Here is a 15613-nt window from a genome sequence, read left to right as displayed (position 1 = left end):
TCCCGATCACCTCATCAAAAACTCCAAGGTAGTTAAACATGTTTTGCCATTAGTTAGATTTCTTTAATTAGCCCATATTTGCTCAAATCATTTATTTACATTGTCCTGAATCTTCATTTTTAAAAGCTTCCCCACCAAGGTTAAACTGATTGGCTTATATGCCATATAGAAATATTATACTTAATGAACCAGAATGCATATAATAAAATAAATCGAAGTTGGAGAATTAATGAGTTATTAGAGTATTGTTTGTTTTTACTTCATTCGATTGTGACAATTTTGTTTGGACTGTGCATATAAATCCCTCGAGTACATTGCTCTAGTGGCATCAGGCTTGAAAGATTTGCATCTGTACACGTGCTACATTACCATGCTGGAAGAGTTACATAAGTACATGTTGTTGTAACTACTCTTGCAACAATCTTCAGCCTACAAACTTCATCTCTCGAATTGATTTTAAAATCTTTCTGCACAGTGAGCCCAATATTAACAGTGTCTTTCAAGTTGGGTTAGTTTCAAGGAGGATACTCAAATCTCCCTCTGTAAGATATGTAAACATAAATGTAAAGATATGTAAACATAAAAAAAAGTCGTGGTAGGGGTAGGTGATGTAGCCCCTTGCACTGTCTTCTGACTGTTCGTTAGATCACGGATGCTCTGATTTTGTTCTTGGCTTCAATTTCCTGTCCTTTTCCAAAACACATGACTCCCCTGCATTTGAAATATCTGCCCATCTCAATCTTCATTCAATGCCAGCTCTCTGGGATAGAGAATTTCATTGATTAACAGTATTCTGAGAGAAGATATTCCTCCTCATTTCTGGTACACCCTCTTTTCTGAAATTATTCTCGCTTGTTCTAGATTCTCATAGAAAGGGAACCATCCTCTTGGCATCTACCTTGTCAAACTATGGAAACGTCCTCATTTACTTGTCAAACCCCCTCACAGTCTTCCATATTTCAATAAGATAACCTCTCATCCTTCTAAATTCCAATAAATGTAGGCTCAACTTGCTCAAATTTTTCTCTTAAACAGTTTGTTCATTCCAGCATTCAACTAAGTGTATACATTCTTCCTTAAGTAAGGAGACCAAAACAATATTCTATCTGATGTCACCTTCACTCTCTACAGCTTTAGTAGGACGTCTCTATTTTTATACTCCATTCCCCAAGTTATAGAAACAAACTGTCCTTTTTCCAGGAGAAAGTGAGGACTGCAGATGCTGGAGATCATAGTCAAAGAGTGTAGTGCTGGAAAAGCACAGCCGGTCAGGCAGCATCCGTGGAGCAAGAGAATCGACATTTTGAGCCTAAGCCATTCATCAGGAAGAGGCGTATGGCCCAAGGAGGCTGAGATATAAATGGGAGGTGGGTAGCGCTGAGGGTTCCATCCTAAATACGTGGTACATTCATAGTAACATTTTTGTGTTTCATGTAGGAAGACACTCAAATCCTTCATCACTACAGTATTCTGAAGTCCTCTTGTCAGTTAAACAACATTTTCCCTTTCGATTCTTCCTCTCAAGGTGGACAATGTCACACTTTCCCATATTATGCTTCGTTTGTCCAATTATTGTCCGCTCACTTAACCTGTTTATATTGCTTTATAGATTCTGTGCCCTCCTCACAAATTGCTATCCCACTATCTTTATATCATTAGCAAATTCAGCTACAACACACTGGGCGGAGATACTGCAGATGCTGAAGATTAGAGTCAAGATTAGAGTGGTGCTGGAAAAGCACAGCAGGTCAGGCAGCATCCTAATGAATGGCTTTGCCCGAAACATTGATTTTCCTGCTCCTCAGACGCTGCCTGACCTGTTGTGCTTTTCCAGCATCCCTCTAATCTTGACTATAATACATTGGCTTCCTTTTCAGAAGTAATTTATATCATTGTAAATTGTTGTCCCCAAAAAGCTGATTCCAGTAGCACTCCACTTATCCGTAAGGACCTATTTACCCCAATTGTTCCTTGTTAGTTGGCCTATATTCCGTCCATTGTAACATATTACCCCTAAAACCATCAGCTCTATCATGTGTATTAGAATTTTAAGTAGCAAGTAATGGAATGGTTTTTGGGTATCTAAGTACACTATGGGGTTAAACTAACCTTTTTTGTTCTGGCCACATGTTAGTTATATTGAGTTTTTGGAGGGTATTTTGACATGAGGTCGAGTGAAATGTTTTCACCATTTCTCACCAAACCCACCTTTTAACCACTAAACCCTCCCTTATGTCACATCTGGCATCGAATTCCAGCCCCATTTTACCATTCCCAGTACAACTCACCACTCAGCGAATATCTGCTAAAAGACTTGCAACACTGTCAACTGCAGTGTCTGTATAAGGCCATCGTGCACCAAAGAACTATTAGCAATCTGCCATTGCTCTTCACCCACAATGTACTGACACAGCAGTCACAAAGCCATGTAGCTCAGGGTACATAGCTGGCATTGCTGACCCTATCACACACGTAGGCTTATTCACTCATCCAGTCGCTGTTTCATTTCCAGTTTATCTGTCCTTAGCTATCCTGTATGAAAAAACTTTAAAGTCACTGCTACTCTGTCCCCTGGGACCATTGGACATCTAGCACTTAGTTCAATAGATTCATAAATCCATACAGTGCTGAGAAAGCCCTTCAGCCCATCGAGTCTGCACCAACAATAACTACCATTAAATATACACTAATCCCAATTTCCTGCATTTGTCCCATATCCTTGAAAGTTATGATATTTGAACTTCTCGTTCAGTTATTTCTTAAAAGTAGTACGGTTTCTGACTTCCACGACCTCCCCAGGCAGTGCATTCCAGCTTCCCACCACATGCTGAGAGAAAAGGTTTTTTTCCTAAACCCTCTCTGAAACTTCTGCCCTTACCCTAAACCATGCCCCCTCATGATTGACCCTTCAACCAAGGGGAACAGTTGGTCTCTATTCACCCTGTCCATACCCTTCATAATCTTATAGATTGCAATCATTTCCCCCGAGCCTTTTCTTTTCTGAAGAAAATAATCAAGGCTTATCCAGTCTTCCCTTATAGCGTAATTTTTCCATTGCAGTTTATATCCTAGTGAACCTCCTCTGTAGCCCCTCTAGTGCTAGCACATCCTTCCTGCAACTGCAGGAACCAGAACTGATGACCGGAAATGCACATAATACTCCAGCTGTGGCTAGACCAGTGCTCTGTACAACTCCAACATATCTCCCTTCCCTTATACTCCATGCCATGACTGATGAAAGCTAGTCTTCCATATGCCTTCTTAACTGTCCTATTCACGTGCTGTGCTGACTTCAGGCATTTGTGAATAATTACCCCAAGATCCCTTTGTTCCTCTAAGCTACCCAGTGTCCTGACATTCATTAAGTACTTCCTCATCTTGCTTCTTCTTCTGAAGAGCATCACCTTTCACTTGTCAGGGTTAAACACCATCAGCCGCTGGTCTGTCCATCTGACCAACCCATCTATATCTTCCTGTAACCTACATCCAATGTCTTCACAATTAAACACTCTACCACTTGACCAAATTTGTTTAAACTGTGTCCCCCACAATTTCATTGCTCCGTTTTTGCTCTTCCAATTGCTTTCTTATGTTCACTCCTGCATTTCCTGTATGCCTGTAGGGCTGCAGCTGATTTGTTCCCTTTGAACTTGCTAAAAACCCTACTCTTCTTCTTTATCCAGTCCCCACCTATCCTAGACACCCAGGGTTCTCTGAAAGTATTTCTCCTAGATTTTCTTGGAAAGAGCACATGGTCTCCCCAGCCCCCTATTGCTCTGCTGGAGATTGATCTGCAAGGGGCTGTTCCATTCTATGCTGGCCAGATCCTGCTTTATTTTAATAAAATTTGCCTTCCCCAAATCCAGAGTCATCTTTTGCAGGCCATGTTTTTCCTTATCCAGAACAAATTTGAACTGTACTGTGTTGTGGTCACTATTGAGAAAATGCTCCCCACTGCCAGATTGAACACTTGTTCGGCTTCTTGCCCCAGAACCAGATCCAGTACTGTGCCAAGCTTTATTAGGCTTTCTCTGCATTGAAACAAAATGTTCCCCTGGATGCATATCAAGAAATCCACCCCTTTAAAACCCTTAACACTACAACTATCCCAATTTATATTGAGAAAGTTGAAATCCCTTTGTATAATTACCCGATTATTACTCTTACATACCTCTGTGAACCATCTACATATCAGGTGATGATGAAGGAGCAGCACTCCGAAAGCTAGCGCTTCCAAATAAACCTGTTGGACTATAACCTGGTGTTGTGTGATTTTTAACTTTCACCCCAGTCCAACACCGGCATCTCCATATCATGGTAACAATATCATTCTTCCATGTGTCAATGCAAGCCATTAACTTCTCAGTCTTACCTATGACACTCCGAGCATTAAACACCATCCAGCCTTGCCTTACTCTCTTAATGTTCAACATAGCTGAACTCGCTGTGACTTGTTCATTTGCTGTAGCATGATGGGTCTCTGTTTCATTGATATTCTGTGTCCCCATCCCCTCCAAACTAGCTTAAACCCCTCCCAACAGCACAAGCAAACCAACTGTTGCGATGTTGGTCCTAATCTAGTTCAGGTGCAGACTGTCCCATTTGTACATATCTCACCTTCCTCAAAAATGGTCCCAGTCATCCAAGAATCTAAAACCATCCCTCTTGCACCATTATTTTGATCCACACTTTCATCTGTCCTATTTTCCTTTTCAAAATTTGCTCGCACGTGGCACTGGGAGTAATCTAGAGTTAACAACCATTGAGAACCAGCTTTTTAATTTACTGCCTAGCTCTCTGAATTCTTGATGCAAGACCTCATTCTTCACTTTGTCTGTATCATTGGTGCCATCATGTACTATGACCTCTAACCCTTTCAGGATGCCCTGAAATGACAGGAGAACATCACACACAGGGAATGAGATTTGACATCCAGCAAAAGGGAGCACAACCGAAATGAGTACAAGTTGCAATTTGCCCCGGAAATGCAAACCGAAATATTGGCATCATGACCAATGACTATTTCACCTTCTTGAAAGTCTTCTTGCACCCAGCTCTCATCTATTAGACCTGGGTGACAATCAGGCTTGTAATGCCTGCCGCAGGTAAACTCTGTTATGCATGAGGAGAGCTACATCAGCTAGTTTCTCAGTCTGATTTTTTAGTTATCCTTTGATATTATTAAAACGTTTCCAAGCCTATTGGCCTACCACTGACTTTGGCTGCATTATATGTTTCTTCCTTCAGTTTTGTTCCATTCTTAACATCCTTAGCTATACACAATTGTCAATCCATTTCATATGACCTGTCTTTTCCAGTGCAACACATCTTCATTGAGAATTAGCTGCTGCAGCCTATCAATCGCCTCAGCTTTTAACTTATATTCCCAACCTCCTTTATCTAACTGTGTTATGATACCTTCATTATTGACTTTATTTAAGTTTAAGACACATGTTTCTCATCCTCAGATTGGATTGAGAAATAATATCATGTTACATTCACTCTTCTCCATGTAACACTTTGTTATGAAAACTTTGAAGTAATTTTGTCTCCTTATACATTACCTGATCTAAAGTTTGTTCTCTGATTGAAAATAATAAATTATGTAAACAGTAATTGTCCCAAATTTACTTTACTGACTTACCTTCAAGGCTTTGTTTATCAATTTGATTTCTCCAATCTGTTAGGAAAATTAAAATTAGAACATAAGAACTAGGAGCAGGAGTAGGCTGTCCTTCGAGCCTGCTCTGCCATTCAATAAGATCATGGCTAATCTTTTTGTGGACTCAGCTCCACTTACCTACGTTTTCACCATATCCCTTAATTCCTTTATTTTTCAAAAAAAATCTATCTTAGCGTTAAAAGCAATTACTAAAGTAGTACTACTTCACTGAGCAAGAAATTCCATAGATTAACAACCCTCTGGGTGAAGAAGTTCTTTCTCAGTTCAGTTCTAAACCTGCTTTCTCTAATCTTGAGGCCATGCCCTCTTGTCCTACCAGTAGAACCATTCTATCTATTTCTATTTTATTGATTCCCTTCATAATTCTGTATGTTTCTAAAGGATCCCCCTAATTCTACTAAATTCCAATGAATGTAATCCCAATCTACTCACCCTCTCCTCATAAGGCAACCCCCTCTACTCCAGAATCAGCTTTGTGAACCTCCTCTGTACCCCCTCCATTGCCAGACCAAATCTGCACGCAGTACTCCAGGTGTGGCCTCACCAGCAACTTGTACAGCTGTAATATAACCTCCCTGCTTTTAAACTCAACCCCTTTATCAATGAAGGACAAAATTCCATTTGCCTACCGAATAGCTTGTTACACCTGCAGACTAACCTTCTGTAATACATGCGCAAGGACACCCAGGTCTCTCTGCACAGCAGCGTGCTGCAACTTTTTAACATTCAAGTAATAATCTATTTTGCTGTTACTTCTACCAAAACGTATGACTTCACATTTACTAACATTGTATTCCATCTTCATATTTACTAACATTGTATTCCAAGATTGGCCAAGATTGTTGCCATGTTTCTCTTACGGGACCATTGATGTTTAAACTATAAACTCAGGGTCTGATAACTGTTATTTTTAAAGTCTTTAAATTCTAATTAGGAACAATTGTGCAATTTTGAGGGTCATCGAATATGTTATATTTCACTGTGTTTCCACATACAGTGTTAGCGAGTCTGATTTGGTCTGGCTTGCTGTCCTTGTGTCACAACACAGCCCTCGAACTCCCCACCTAACAACATCTTGGGATGACCTTTACCACATGAAAGGCAGCGATTCAAGAAAAAAAGCTTGGCAGCCCTGTCTCAAGGGTAATAAATACAGGCTTTACCAGGGCTCTCCCATCCAATGAATTAATTTTAAAAAATCAGCAGTCAGGTATTCCTTCCAGTTTGGGAAATGCAGCAATGATGCAGTGTTGGGCAATCCCCTGCTAGTCAGCAGCAAACGTAGTGGAAATGAAGGACATCTATAAGTGCAAAGATATTCAAGAAATTAGTTGTGTTTTCAGTGTTAGCTGGCAATACGTCCTAGATGTTTCAATTTGGGGCAATGGTGACCTTGCAAACTGATGGTATTGCCAACCCTATGAGTCTGTAGGTGTCCTTGCAGCAGATGGCAAGACTCTACATCTAGTTCCCTGCTGACACTGAGCAAGTTAAGGCAGGCAGTATGCCAAGAACTGCATGTGATGGAGCACCTGTTGATCTCATTGCATGCCTCATTCACCTTGCACCATTTCAGCATGACGTGCTGGAATTGAGAAACTGATCAAAATGATTGCACTGTGAGAAATCTTACTGCAGAAATCGCGTCAATTAAATACCTAAATATACAGTAAACTTAATAAGTTATACAAGTTTATTATGTAAATTAAAAATGATAAATAGTTCAGTGATAATTCAAAATTTGAATATCTAATTAGTTAAACAGAATATGACTGAGTTGGTAGGGCAGGTGACACTTTGCAGCTGCAGTATGTGGGTGCTGGTACTCAGTGACGTGACCCACAGCTTCCACCTCTGTAGTGGTTCCGATTTGGTCCATATCGGGGACAGGAGGATGTTCCTATGTGTGAGATGGGTATGCAGGTCCCGACACTGGCAGTGCCGTATCCAACCAGTACAAAGGTCTGATAGTCCATGTGGACAAGAGAGTGAATTGAAAGGAAGATGAGCAATTTAACTACTGCACCATGATATTATTTGACGGGACTGTAAATTTAAGGGCTCTTGTTGTTCTTTGCAATCAAGAGATTGAACCCCCAAAGGCTTTGATTCCTGAATCTGGCTTCAGGATTCAGGCATCTCCTTGGGGCTAGAAAAGACATGGAAGTGGGAGGGGAGATATCCAGTTCTCCTGATCCACATGAGCACCAAACAACATTGGCAGGACTAAACGAGAGGCTCTATTGAGAGAGAATGAGTAGTAGGAGCTAAATAGTAGATACAACACTGACATATATGAAACAGTATGAAAACTTTCCCTGGAAAAATAAGTAGGGCAAATCCAATCCTGTAAATAACTAACTCATCAGTCTACACTCAATATCAACAAAGTGTGGTAAGGTTTCATCAATAGCACTATAAAGCAGAACTTGCTTAGTGATAACTTGCTCAGTTTGAGTTCGGCCAGGACCTGACCTCATTCCATCTTTGACCCTGATGTTGTGAGGGCAACTGGGCATGGGCAATAACTGCTGGCTCAGCTAGTAACACACATGCCCTATGAGTGAATAAAATAATTAGGAAGAAGAATATTACAGTTACTTTCTACTTAAGCCATGAACAAGTTTTCATTAAATGCAAGAAGATCAGAGAGTTGAATGTGTGATTCAGAAATGAAGTGAAAGAAATGGATTTTGACTCATGGGATACTGGGAAAAGAGGAATAGCCTTCATCTGAGCCAAGCTTGCACGTTGTCCCATGAATGAATGAACTACTACAACAATAACACCAGCTTATATTTATCTAGTAACTTGGCTGGAATAAAACCTTAGACACTTGTCTAAAAGAGGAAAGTGGAGTGGTGTAGGAAGGATATTCAGAAGCTTGAGGACTTGACAACTGAAGTCAGGGACTTTCAATAGAGGAGCAAAGTTAGCAATTCATAAGTAACCGGACTGAGAGGAGCAAAGATAACTCAAATGGTTGTCCGACTGGAGGATATTACCTAGATAAGGAGGTATCAGATCATAGAGGGATTTATGACCAAGGATGAAGTTATGAATCTGAATTTGGAAGCTCAAATTCCTCAAAGATTTTAAACAGATTGACTTTGTTCCTGATGTGGAGCTGTTGTTTTTGGACTTGTGTGGATAAAGTCAGAAGTCACATGACGCCAGGTTATAGTCCAACAGGTTTATTTGAAATCACAAGCTTTTGGAGTATAGCCCCTTCATCAGATGAAGTGAGAGAGAAGCACACAGACACAGAATTTATGGCCAAGCTATAAGCTTGTGATTTCAAATAAACCTGCTGGACTATAACCTGGTGTCATGTGATTTTATTCCTGGCAGTAATCTGAAATAATGACAGAAGTCAATGGTTCATGAATGAAGTTTAGAGCTGGGATCAAAAATAATAGCTTCAGACTTCCCAATAGTGAATTGGAGGAAATTTTTGTTCATCCAGTACTGGGTGTTAGATAAGCAATCTGATTATTTAGTGGACGTGGAGAATTTGAAAGAGATAGTGATGAGGTGGAAAGAGGTAGTGATGAGGTGGAAGTTTGATAATGCCAGAAGAGTCAAAATCAACAAATATAACAGTGCATCAGCAAATAATGTCAGAGTATAGAAAACTGGTTAAAAAGATAAAATTAAAGCTCCGGATCTGAAAGTGCATGGTATTTGTTCCAAGGCAACAATATTGTCAATAATCGTAAATGGTATTTTCTTCATACAAACCTGTGTAGTGTACTTGGCTTTGGAGATTTTATCCTGCATTAGTGGAAGCGGGTGAATATACTGAACAATGCAATGCATTCTCAAGCTCCTTGTTGATTTCCTCTGAAGACTGATGCCATCTCACCTATTGAACAAACATGATCTATACATCGATATCCAGCAACCTCATCGGTGTGACAGCTGCAAACTGAGCTGACTTGCAGTGTCTTTGCACTGCACCTGGAAGTGTGGTGATTTTTACCTACAGCCAGGTACAACCCTGATGAAGATTCCGGGTCAAACCGCAGAAGGTGATAGAGTGCTGAGAGATTACCTGCTCTTGAAGCACATGTGGATGGGCCTCAGTAATTCCCTAGTCTCTATGCACCTTTCTCTGTACACCTCTAGGTGTAATCTAGGACACCTCTGTCTCTGTTCATTCTTATCCTCTTTATCCCCAGCGTTCCTGTGGGCAAGAAAAGGAACTCAGAGACATATGTTTGTGTTTGCTGCAGACCATCATTCACAATTAAATGCTCCTGAATAGAATGTATTGAAGCAAAGGTGAAATACGAACTTCAAAATAACAATGGCCCTGAAAATCCGTGCCTGGGTGTGTCTTGGTGTTAGTGCTGAGACACACCTATTATCACTTTCCTCTGCTGACCCTGATAAGCTAACTGAGATGCTTATTAACTTTGGTGCGAACAGTGGTGGGTGCAATACTAGGAGCACATCTATGCTGCTCAGCTGCTGAAGAAGTCATCAACTTTTAGTGAAGATCACTGGTTCTGGGTGACATGGTATTGGGACTACTTTTAGAAGCAATAATTTGGTACTTCTTTAGCATCAAATTATTGTGCAATAGTTCTACTATTTTAACTCTGCTGGTAAAATAAATTCAAACTTATCGTTAGTCTTAATCCCCAACTAGATGAGATTTTCAATGATGGGAAGAGATCAGTTAGCATTATTACCTAACTGGTCCTTAAAACATGCCCTCTTTTCCAGGAATATTTAAGCTAAGCAAAGATATCTCCGAATAAAATATACTTACCAACTCTATTAAAATAAGTGCTTTCAGTTAACCACTCTCAGTACATAGAATTCCCCATTCATGTATCCCTGAGACATTTAGGGTCCCAAGGTATAAAATATGGTTATCAAGCAAATATGTTATTAAAAGAGTAAATCCTAGTTTACATTATAGTAATGATTCCAACATTGTGAAGCATAAAATAATCAAAATAGTAAATGCATTTGGAAATAAAAAAAAATTATCTAGAAATAAATCCAGAATGCCTAGTCCTTTTTAAACTAAATCTGCCTAAAAATAAATACAGGAGATTAAAAAATACCTCCAATTATATTTACAGTCTAAACATAAATCACAGCTTTTGTCTTGTCTCAGCTGTAAGCAAATCTTATCCAAGGCTCCTATTCTCTGCTCATTTCAATGATGGCAAACTCTAACCTTGAGGCTTACCTAGAGGCCAGGTTTAAAGATAATCCCTCAATTTGGGAATACTTCACCATTTGGAAATATTTAGAATTATGAGAATCAATCAGCGCATGTGAGAGTTTCAGCTTGTAGTCTCAAGGCCCTTGAATTAGAGACCTTAACCCCTACTGCAAAGCTGTTCATCATTTTGCTTTCCCTGTTCTTCGCAAAGCTTCAAATTCTGCATTGATTAGGTTAAATCCTTAACAACTGGGGATCCATTTTTTCTTGAAAAATTGTCCTTTCTTTGGGGTCTAAACATAAATTTCTTTCTCTGTGTTGAGTGGTTCCCACAATATGCCAATGGTGGGGAGATATACTTTGACTGAAAAGCAGCATGTCTGTTGATTACTGTTCATAGCATTGCAACTCCCAATCCAGAAAATGTTTGCCGCTGGATCCATGTCCTTATGAAAACATTGGCTGCACTTCGACAAGCCATTGGGAATTAAACAGCAAGAGGAATAAACTCAGTAAAACCAAGCCTGAAAGAAAATGATTGTTTAGAAACAAATCACTTCTTAACGGACCATCTAGATGTGATTTTAGAGGTTTGTTTATTTTCACTAGTGGTCAGCAACAATGGATAACGGTGGAGAAAATGGTTGAAAATTTACCAGATTGATACCTAATGATCCACAATTTAGCAGCACCGAGAAGATCAATTTGTTTTAGAAACTTGATCTTTCATTAAACTTGCTTATCCTGTTAAAAAAATAACAAGATAACATTCTTCCATCCCATCTTTGAGGCAGCATCATCCTATTTAAATTTTGATGTTGACACAGATAAAATCAAAATTCCCCTTTAACATAATATTGTTTAATAATTATTTTGAGAGTTGTGGTGTCAAGCATTTCTAAATATTAATCAAGCAACCTTACTGGTTTTACTCACAGGAGAGATTTATATTGCCGTCATTATCTTTTCCATATGAATTCTGTAAATATTTCATGGTTGGTACTATTAAATGTAACTAATCAGTTGTGAATTCAAAATAAAATAACATCCTGACTTGTTTCTGTTCACAGCTACAATTTAAAAACTCTGCTTAGGCAGAGACCATGTTGTCAGTTCTGATTAATCAAAATTATTCCAATTTAGACAGTAATGTACTATTCCACTAGTTTTCCATAAATAGGTAAAGAAGCAAGAGGCTTTCTTGTATCCGTTACTCAATTATCAGTGCAAAGCTATCGACTTTTAAAATACTCCTGTTATTAGTGTACTATGCTCAGATTGATGAGTAATCACATCAATACCAAGGACCAAAGCAGAAACCTGATTGAAAAATACCATTGTTGCACCTTGATAAATGGTCGAAAACATAATTATTTCCAATGGGTGTGGTGGTGGGCAGAATGAGGGGGCAGTGTGGGAGTAGGGAATAGGAACTGAGTGCAAGTTAGTCTTGATATAATTCGCAGTGTATGCTTTATACATTAATGTGGATATTTAAACCAGGTCCATCAACACTTACAATTTGCAACTGGTCAATAAGGAAACACAGAATCATTGAAACTGAGAATGAGGCCTTTCAGCCTATTATGCCTGTGCTGACTTTCCAAAACAGCAACATAATTAGTCCCGCTCCCCTTCCTTTCCTGCAACCCTGAACTCTTCTCTCTTTAGGTAATTATCCAATTGGCTTCTGAAAAGCATGATTGACTCTGTTTCCATCTAACACTCATCAGTACATTTCCATTCTCAATCACCATTTCTCGTTCTTTTGCCAATTATGCTAAATTGATGTCCTATAGTTCTCAGCCCCCTCTCCCTATCAATTCTGTCCAGATGTCTCATCATTGTGAATGCCTCTATAAAATCTCACAAATGTCCCTTCTCACAAAGACAGCAGCCTCAGTTTTGCCAAAAATACATAATGAAACTTGAATGAAAGCCTACACATCTGTCACTCTGTTAAACTACCTAGCTCCTCTTTGGAGAACAGCTCTGTTTCTCTGATTTGTGCTGTTCATAATATTTATTTCCATAGGTTTAAGGGATTTCAAGTATTTGCAGTTCAATCCATTGATGTTTTAGAGGGTCTGGATGATTGACACTTACTGAAGTGAAAAGCATTTTTTGAAGAAAGTAGAAACTTATCAATAAATGAGTAACTTTGTTTTAAAGTTCTTCCTACCATCACTATGGTGTTGATTGGTTCCTTATAGTGCATTCTGGGTGAATGGCCATGGACATGCCCTAACCTGACATGGAACTATGAGGGTTACTTGGATGGGGAGAGTGAAACCTTAATATCTGGGCATGAGGTACTATGGCTGTTGGTGGGGAGCATAATCTGGCACATGGGAAATGAAGAAGACCTTTTCAGCTGACATTTTAAAAGGTTCCCTCATGCCAAATATGTCCAGATGCTGTAAATTATGACTATTTAAAAATTGGCCCAACTCAATGAAAATTGCAAGGAACTAGGACATGCCAATTCCAGTGATGGAGCCAGCCAGGTTGGGATCAATAGGTACAGGCTTGTGACTGAAACCAGCTTGAACCCTAAATGAGCACACCTGAAACTTGGAAACCCCTAGAACTGGGTTTGAAATCTTGGAATTGAAACCTACTCAGCAGTTTTAAAAGTTGAGCAAAAATTGAGGCCTATGTACTGAGCCTGTTTCCTGCTCCTTGGATGCTGCCTGACTTGTAACCATACCTGTCATATACACCATTCTCTGCCTCATCCATCTATCTCTGTGCTATCTAGTGGGCTTTAACTTTTGAATTTCTATCTTTTCTCTCGTGGAAAAGTACCTTCACTACAGTGGAACCATCTGCTTTCTAAAGGTAGTACATTGTTCAGTTCTGTTTTAGAGTTGCCTGCCAATCTCTGATTCCAATTTATACCCAGAGCAGATCCATTCTCAACACCTTAAAATTACCCCTCCTTCAATTAAGTATCTTTAGTCTGGTTTGTTCCTTTTTCCACATCTAATATAACTTTGTAATACTATGATCACTGTTCCTTAAATGTTTCAAAACTGACATCTAACCAGCCTCAATCCCCAGAACCAGAGCTCTGTCCTTATTGGACCTGTAATGAATTCAAGTAGGAAATTTTCCCGAATGTACTTCAAAAACTTTTACTTTTTCCACTTTGCACTATTTTGTTCCAGCCTATTTTAAGCTGATGTCTCCCAGTATTGCTCCTCCATAGTTCTTAGAGCTCTCTGTAATTTTTCTGTAAAATTGCTCCTTTTTCTTATGAGCTGGTAGTTCATAAAATTCATTCAGTAGCGGAATGGCACTCGCATTGTTTCTTATCTATAACCAAATAGATTCTGTTCCTGTCATTTCCAAGTCATCTTCTATTTTCAACACTTAATATTCTCCTTAATCAATATGGCCACCCTTTCTCCTTTCTTTTCTTCCCTATCTTTCCAAAACACCTTGTATCGAGGAATACTTAGTAAATAGGTCTGCCCTTTCTTGAGTCAGGTCTCCGTTTTTACTAAGGCATCATATTTCCATGTGACTATCTGTGCCTGCAGCTCACCAGCCTTATTTACTATTCTTTGTGCATTTTCATGCATGCACTGTAAACCTGAATTAGATCTTATTGTATTCCATCTTAAACTGATTCAACACAATTCTTTACTACTTCCAACTTTACCACTATCTGTCTCGACCAATTTTTCATATACCTTATTCTTTTCTAATAGTTCCTATTTCCCTGCAAATTAGTTTCAACCTTTTCCTACAGGGCTGGCTGTTAATTTAGATAATCTAAATAAATATTTTGTGCGTGACTAGATGCAAAGGAAACAGCTTCAAAACAGTGATAGTTAAGTAGTGAGTGCATTTGTGAGTACAGAAAGGAAGCAAGTTAATTTACTTCTGAGGCATGTTAAAACTGCTAGCTTAGAGTTTCAGACTTGGAGTGTTTGCTTTTTCCCATAATATTTTGTTGAAACGCTTCCATTTTGCCCTTGTCCTGATTCTCTGATTAAACTTTGAACTGCTGCTGGATGAATTTGACTGTTTATATATAGGCAAAGTTAAAAATCACTCAACACCAGGTTAAGGTCCAACAGGTTTATTTGGAAACACTAGCTTTCGGAGAGCTGCTCCTTCATCAGGTAGCGCTCTGAAAGCTAGTGCTTCCAAACAAACCTGATGGACTATAATCTGGTGTTGTGTGATTTTCAACTTTTTCCACCCCGGTCTAACACTGGCTCTTCCACATCATATGATGTATGATGTTGTACAGTATGATGTTGACTGTGAATGATCATATCTTTTCAGTTTGGATTTTTGAATTATCAATTAGTGACATACAGATTTTTCTGTGTGTCTGAAGACTTTAATGATTAGCATATAGGTATATCTATAACCATGGTTAGCTTTAAGCTTTGAGCTGGCTTGAGAGAGGACTAATGTTTTGTTGTGTAAATTGGGAGTGATTAGATTAGATTAGAGTCATAGAGTCATAGAGATGTACAGCATGGAAACAGATCCTTCGGTCCAACCTGTCCATGCTGACCAGATATCCCAACCCAATCTAGTCCTACCTGCCAGCACCCGGCCTATATCCCTCCAAACCCTTCCTATTCATATACCCATCCAAATGCCTCTTAAATGTTGCAATTGTACCAGCTTCCACCACTTCCTCTGGCAGCTCATTCCATACACGTACCATCCTCTGCGTGAAAAAGTTGCCCCTTAGGTCTCTTTTATATCTTTCCCCTCTCACC

Source organism: Chiloscyllium plagiosum, chromosome 1 (assembly GCF_004010195.1).
Source record: "Chiloscyllium plagiosum isolate BGI_BamShark_2017 chromosome 1, ASM401019v2, whole genome shotgun sequence".
Lineage (NCBI taxonomy): Eukaryota > Metazoa > Chordata > Chondrichthyes > Orectolobiformes > Hemiscylliidae > Chiloscyllium > Chiloscyllium plagiosum.
The sequence above is the reverse complement of the archived record's forward strand: the minus strand, read 5'-3'. Positions refer to the sequence as shown.